At 37.9% G+C, this 7,439-nt stretch overlaps 1 long non-coding RNA gene across 1 annotated transcript; it reads left to right on the top strand.

Annotated features, from left to right (window-relative positions):
* Positions 1 to 2,892: 2,892 nt before the first annotated feature.
* On the top strand, positions 2,893 to 6,854 carry LOC140531571 (uncharacterized). The gene is made up of 2 exons (XR_011976382.1): positions 2,893 to 3,141; positions 6,310 to 6,854. It is a non-coding gene; the product is annotated as an uncharacterized lncRNA (long non-coding RNA).
* Positions 6,855 to 7,439: the final 585 nt, after the last annotated feature.

Below are 7,439 nucleotides of genomic sequence, written 5' to 3'. Positions count from 1 at the left end.
CACAACAACTCTGATGTATGTGCTGTTATTATCCCCATTTTACAGCTGAAGAAATTGAGACAGAGAGAGGCTGAAGGATTTGTTCCATGATCACACATCTAGTAAATGTAAATTCAGGTTTTCCTGGCTCCATCTTCACGGCTCTTTCCACTAAACCACTTAACTGCCTCCAAGGCTTTCAAGGATGCCACCCTTCAACTTTTTTACCACTAGCACTTTCTCAAGGGAAATTTGGCATTGCCAGCAGGTCCTTTTCCTACTGCTGGTGGAAATATGGCTGACTGCAATTCTGGGATAGAATAAGTCATTTACTACAGTTTCCCACTGGATTTCTTGATCATTATTCAGTACAGAGCCTCATCCCTTTGGAGTGAACAAATTATTTTGACCTTCGTTATCTCACTCAATCCTTATAATATCTCTGTTAGAAACACTAAGCAGAAATTATTCACTGCTTTATAGTAGGGGGACTAGCCCTCCCTCATTCAAAACAAAGTCAAGTGCAAGTCATGTCATCATTTCTCTGATGGCGTGGTCTTCTTCAGCAACGAAGGATGAACACACACACACACACACACACACACACACACACACACACACACACACAGTAGGGGAATTGAATCCGTACGAGGTTGTTTTGCCCCAGATCCTAGAGCCAAGACTCAAATGCAAGTCCTCTTCAGGAGTTTTCTCTCACCTTCAATTTGCTAATGAACAGTCAGTCCATCAATAGGTTGTTGTTGTTGTGTTTGTCCCTCATTTTGAAGAGGACCATGACATCAGGGAAATGGTGACATGACTTGCACTTGACTTTTGTTTTGAGTGAGGGAGGGCTGTGCAGGTCATCAGCCTCACTTGTCCTCCAGAGCCATCTGGATCCAGTGACCAGATATTCATCAGGATGACTGGAAATGGCCCAGGATGCAATGGTAGATCCTGGCCCTTTTAGGCTAAGGCCTTTTCAGGTACTCACTTAGAGTGAGGTAACGCCCATTCGGTAAATAGGTCTCTTTAAGAAGTAGTCAAGGGATGGCCTCTTTAATTAGAAAAAGAAAAAGAAAAATGAAGGTGGGAGGGCAAGACTCTCAAGGTTGCTGTTCCAAAGAGAAACAGTTACCATTGACATTGACTTTAAGTAAGCAGTGTCCAAAAATAGCCATTAAGTGGCTAGGTTTGGGGGGGGGGGAGAGGGGAGAGAGGGAAGGAGGGAGGGAGGGAGCGAGGAAGGAAGGAACAGAAGGAAAGACAAGAAAGACATCTAGTCAGTAAACCCCAAGTTAACTGGGCAGCTTCTGGCCACTAGAATAAAAATTACTTATTAAATTTTAGGTGATTACATTATTTATTATGATTAAAATAACAATAAAATTATCAAAAATATTTATTAAATTATAGGCAATTAAAATCGCTTGCTATATGCATAAGGGAGATTGGGAAAGCAAGACTGCTTGTAGAAGGTAGGATTTTAGTCAGGACTGAAGGAAGCTAGTTGTTACTATGTGCCCAGCACTGTGTTAAGTGCTCACCATACAAAGAAAGGCAAACAAACAGAAAAAAAGAGAGTCTCTGTTCCTAAGGGGCTCACTATCTAACAAGAGAGACAACATGCAACAATTTTGTAAAAACAAGATAGATACATATATAGGATGATGTCAGCAAAGGTGTTAAGAAGGATGTGGATAGAAATGAGCTCTCCTATCTTGTTTCAAACACTAATCCTTTGATCGTCTTAGAAATATGTCCAAATTGATCTATCTTCTCATTTGCAAAGGATTTAAGTGTGTTAAAAAATAAAAGACAAAGACCTGTACTGGGTGTGTCTCTGTGAGTCCTCACTGCCAAGCGTGTTGATGACCCCATTGTAGATCTAATTTGAAGGGGTTGGAGAAGGCAAATCTACTGTAGAGAGAGTGTAAGTTGTTTTTTAAAGAGTTTTTCCCCCCTGCCATAGCATAGGAATAGTCATGTGGTCAGCTTGCTGCCCCCAAAACTTTCTAGCAAAAGTTGCTAGTACAAGAATAGATTTGCCTTCTCGGATTAGGTTTATATTCCTCTTAACCAGATGCCTGAGGGTAGATACTGAGGTTGTAACAAGACGTGTGAAGAGATTACTAGCCTACCACTGCTTGCTTGTCTTTGTATAAAGTTTAAGCCCTATAGGGGTTTGCGTGTAACACTATTTAGGTGCCTTAAGAAAATAGAGACCCTTTTCCAGGATTAGAGGGTGTGGAGAAGTTTTCTTTTTTCAAGTTACAGCTCCTGAAGTGGTGCCAATCTCTCTCAGCCTCTCCCAGTTAGTTACCCAGCCAAGGAGCCTAAACTGGCCTACAATGTAAGCAAGTGATTTATTCCACTCTGCTTAAAACAGTAGCTTCTTTTTCTTTAGCAAGAATTTCTTCTGCTGCGGAGACATTTAGTTGTGAAGGAACGTTTCCCAAGAGTCAGTGCATCTTTCTTTTTTTCAATATACTCCTTTAAGTCCTGGGACTCTGACTCTTAAATAGACTTTCCAGGAGTGTCTGCACATGTGGACACTGGACAGTTATTATTCAGTGATGGCAACCTTGATGACAGTGTCCACTTTTTGGTCTATCAGCCTGTTGTCTTCATACTTGCCAGCTCTCGACCATCACTGTCTGATCTATTTCTGTCCATTCTTTGTCCCTTTGTCCTGCTACACTTTCTTGATTCTTCTGCATCATTGTTCTCCTCTTTAGTTTGAAGCAGTCCACCAGGCATTATGTTGACAAGCACTTATTAAGTATTTATTATATGCCAGGCACAGGAAATACAAAAAAAAAAAAGTTATCTTTCATCAAACAATCATATGATCATAAATCTAGAAATGAAATTACTTTAAAGATCTTCTACTCCAATCTTCTTATTTTGCAGATAAGAAATCTGAGGCCTAGGAAGGTGATGGGGTTCATCCTTCGTTGCTGAAGAAGACCATGCCATCAGAGAAATGATGACATGACTTGCACTTGATTTGTTTTGAGTGAGGGAGGGCTGTGCAGGTCACCAGCTTCACTTCTCCTCCAGAGACATCTGAATCCAGTGACCTCATATTCCTCAGGATGACTGGAGATGACCCAGGATGCACTGGAAGACCTTGGGCCTTTTAGGCCAAGGACTTTGCAGGTACTCACTTAGGGTGAGGCAACACCCATTCATTGAGGCCTGTTTAAGAAGTAGCCCGGGCATGGCCCCTTTAATGAGGTCAAGAAAAACAAAGACATCAAGCTGGGTGGGAAACAGCAGCAGTTACTACTGATAATCACTATAAAACTAGGAAGGTCCAGAAGAGCCCTTAGGCAGGAGCCCATTGGAATCCCAGCTTCAGAGTGCAGTAAGTAGGTTTAAGGTTTTGGGACAGGACAGGGGAAAGGGCCTAGGAAGGTAAAGTGACTTATTGAAGGTCACAGGATTTGAACCCAGGTTCCCTGACTCTTTTCACTGTACTAAGCTTGCAGAGGTGAAATATGAACCCACATCTTCTTACTCTAGAGCCACTGCTCATTCCACTGTATCCATTGCCTCCCCGGTGAAACATTACATTTTCTTCTAAAGCGTCATGTAATGTTTTATTGACCTAACATTGCAACAGTGATAAATAAATTTCTTGTCTTTGGATAGAATCCAGTCATCCTTTAAAATAAATATACTTGCACACAAAATTAAAGATTTATGCAAAAAAGTGATTTAAGGTGTCCATGCCCTTTGGCCCAGAGGTCCCATTGACAGGCATATTCCTAAAATAAGTCAAAACCAAAAGGAAAGTATGTATACTCATATTCTTGGTAGCACTTTTCATTGTAGCAAAAAATTGAAAAGAGATTCGATGCCCGTTGATTGGGGGATGGATAAACAGTATATGAATATAATGTAACATTGTTCCCAAAGAAATAATAATTATGAGGAATTTAGAGTAGCATGGGAGTATTTATATGGGAATATTTGTTGATGCCTAATGTGAAGCAAACAGAACCAAGAAAGCAATCTACCCAAGAATTATATAAAAGGAAATAACAATAAAATGAAACTCAACATGGCGTAATTGGAATGACCAAGCTTGATTTTACAAAGAAGATGAGAAAAATACACCTGTCTCTTTTTCTTGGAGAAGTGGGAGAGTATAGATATGCTTGTGGTGGTCCATACAATCAATATTCTAGCTGGTTTAGCTGAACTGATTTTTTAAAATCTGTTACAAGGAAAGACTTCTTGGGGTGATCGGAGAATAGAGCTTAGCACATTCCTTGTATATAGTAGGAACTTAATCAATGTTTCTTGATTGATTGGTAGTTATATTTGAAATGAATATAATGCCAGAACAAAAGATGGTCACAAGACTTTAAGAAAGTTAAAGGTTTACACAACATTTATTTCGAGATCTGACCTCAATAGTCAGTTAGTCAATCAACAAGCATTTATTAAGTGTTTGCTTCTCCCATTCAGCCAGTCCTTCTTTGTAACAAAGAAAAAAAGTTAAGCAAAATTGACCAACATAACCACCACACCTAACAGCATATGCAACCTTCTACAACATATTTTCCCCTCTCTCCAAGGATCCGAAGTAGGTGGATTTTTTCATCTGTTCTTCTGGCCAAAATTAGCCTTCACAATTACATAGTGTTCAGTTTTGTTTAGTGTTTTTTTTTCCATTTGTATTATTGTAGTACTGTTTGCATACTGTTTTCTTGGTTCCACTTATTTTGCTCTGTATCAGTTCATACAAATCTCCCTATGTTTCTCTAAATTCCTCTCATTCACAGTATCTTATGGCAAAATCATAATCAATTACATTCACGTAGTAACATTTCTTTAGCCAGAATAGCCACCCACTCTGTTTTCAGTTTATTTATTTTTGCTGCTACAAAGAAAAGCACCGCTATGAATATTTTATTATGGACCTTTATGTTTTTGATCTGCTTTGGGTGTATGTTCAACAGTAGGATCTCTGGGACAGAAAGCATAAGCAATCACTATTCGTTCTTTCAAGTCCATAATAAACCTTAATAATTCCAACCCAGCTACTTGAGAATGTGTGATTCAATCCCCAATACATGTAGAGCACCAAGGAAGACTGTTGGATAAACAGACTGAAACTTATATTTGTTACCATTTATGAAAGAAAGGATTTGTTGAGCAAGTGAATGAATAATGCAATCAAGATTGTGGGGAAAAGTTTAATTTAACTGAGAATAAACAATTTTTGAACCTTTTAGCTCTTCGATTTACATACAAATAATTAATGCTTTAATTATAATTCTTAATAATCTGCTCATTAAAGTAGATTCCTGAAGAAATCATTTTTGACAAAACTTTTTTTTTGGCCTTGTTGGAGTTCTTGTACATTGGTGAAAATAAGAGAACTCCATTTGTTTTTAAATATTTCAAAATTCAGGTTTTTCACTAGTCTATAGTGCAAAATTCACATATAAGAGAGATGCTATCCGGTTCAGTCCTTTCATTTTATAAGTGAGGAAACCAAGGCCCAAAGAAATGTAATTGCTTAACCAAAATAACTTGGCTTGTGATTAGGAAAGCTGAGAACTGAACCTAGGTCCTCAGACTCCAAACCCAGTGTGCTTTGCACTACACCACATTGACTAGCAAATAATATTATTTGATAAATTATCCCCTCTTTTGGGGGGGTGTGTGTCATAGTATCTTGCAAAGATTAATGCATATCATACTTTTTCCCAGTGATTATTCAATCTAACATTATTATAGGATCAGAGTATCATAGATACAGAACCGGAAGGAATCTCAAAGTCAAAGGGTTCTCAAAGTGTGACCCACAAATCCCGGGGGATCTTTAAGGTATTTTCAGGGGGCTTATGAGGTCAAAACTATTTTTATAATAATACTAAGATTTTAATTTCTAATATAGTAAATATTGATAGAGTTAATTCAGATAAACAAAAGCTTTTGGAGAGAAGAGGGGTATCCTTAATAATTTTTAAGAGTGTAAAGAAATAACTAGATGGTGCAGTGGATAGAACTCTGAACCTGGAGTCAGAAAAACCTTATTTCAAATTAAGCCTCAGACACTAGTTGTGTGACCCTAACCGAGTCACTTAAGTTCTGTCTGCCTCAGCTTTCCTCAACTATAAAATGGGGATTATAATAGCACCTACCTCACAGGGTTGTCATGAGGATCAAATGAGAGAATATTTATAAAAAGTATTCAGCACAATGTTTGGCACAAAATAGGTACGATATAAATGTTAGCTATTATTATTACGGTCCTAGGACCAAGAAGTTTGAGAACCACCGATCTAATCCAACTCTCTCATTTTACAGATAATGAAACTAAGGCTGAGGGAGGTAAAATGATGACCAAAACCACATTAAGTAGTAAGTGTCAGAAGTGGAATCTGTCGCCCCAAATCCCCTCACTTCAGAAGCAGGAATTCAAGAATGCTATGAAGAGTGTCCAGGTCGTTGTCTTCTGACTGTGCGGAACTACAGTAAAAAGAAGGAAGCTATACACACATGCACACCCATGTACACGTGCACACACAGACACAGATAAATTATAAAATGCACATGAATTATCTGGGCATTTTGTTTGTTCATTTACTAGCTTGCTATGATCCAAGAATGCAACACAACTTTTAAACAGGATTAAAAAGATTTTGGTGGCATTAGTAGATATTTGACATCTAGATTTCCAAAAACAATTTCATTATATTCTCCATGGTTTAATACACATCTGTAATATTGTGCCTTCTTTGGAGCATCACTGTTTAATAGGGAAATTGAAAAACCAAAATATTTCCAGAGGTTGATGAATACAAAGGTATAAATTATGGCAATCATGTCGAATGAATAAATTTAATGAAAAAGACACGAAAGCTCTCTTGAAAAAATTATAGGAAATTCACATAGGAGAGGAAACAGAATTGTTCTAGGTTGCTTAAAAAAAAAACCAGACGACATTAGAGGAAAGAACAAAAAGACAAACGAACTAAACGTAAGGAAGAACTAACACATAAAGATATTTAACAATTTTTTTAAAAAAGTAATTTTATGAGAATGTTAACACCATGTCCCTGGAGATACTTATGTAGGGGCCAGACAAACATTTGTCAATGACACTGTAATCTAGGAGAAATTATTTCATTGGTGGGAAATTAGATTAGGAAACTTCTAAGGTTCCTCCCAATTCTATGATCTATACAATTATAAAGTGGTCAAGGAGCTACAGATTATGGCCTCCATTTATCTCTTTTGAATTGCATCATTGGAGATGCCCAAAGCAAAGTAGAGCATCATGGACTTCTATCTTTTAGTCCACAAGGGCTAAGGGGATCTTGAGTTCTACGGACAACTGAATTATCCAAGTTTGTCTTTAATTAAATAGATTGGCAGCTAGGTAGCTCAGTGGATAGAGGGCTAGGTCTGAAGTCAGAAAGACATGAGTTCAAATC

The sequence above is a fragment of the Notamacropus eugenii genome, chromosome 3 (genome assembly GCF_028372415.1).
Source record: "Notamacropus eugenii isolate mMacEug1 chromosome 3, mMacEug1.pri_v2, whole genome shotgun sequence".
NCBI lineage: Eukaryota > Metazoa > Chordata > Mammalia > Diprotodontia > Macropodidae > Notamacropus > Notamacropus eugenii.
This window is presented reverse-complemented; position numbering and strand designations above follow the sequence as displayed.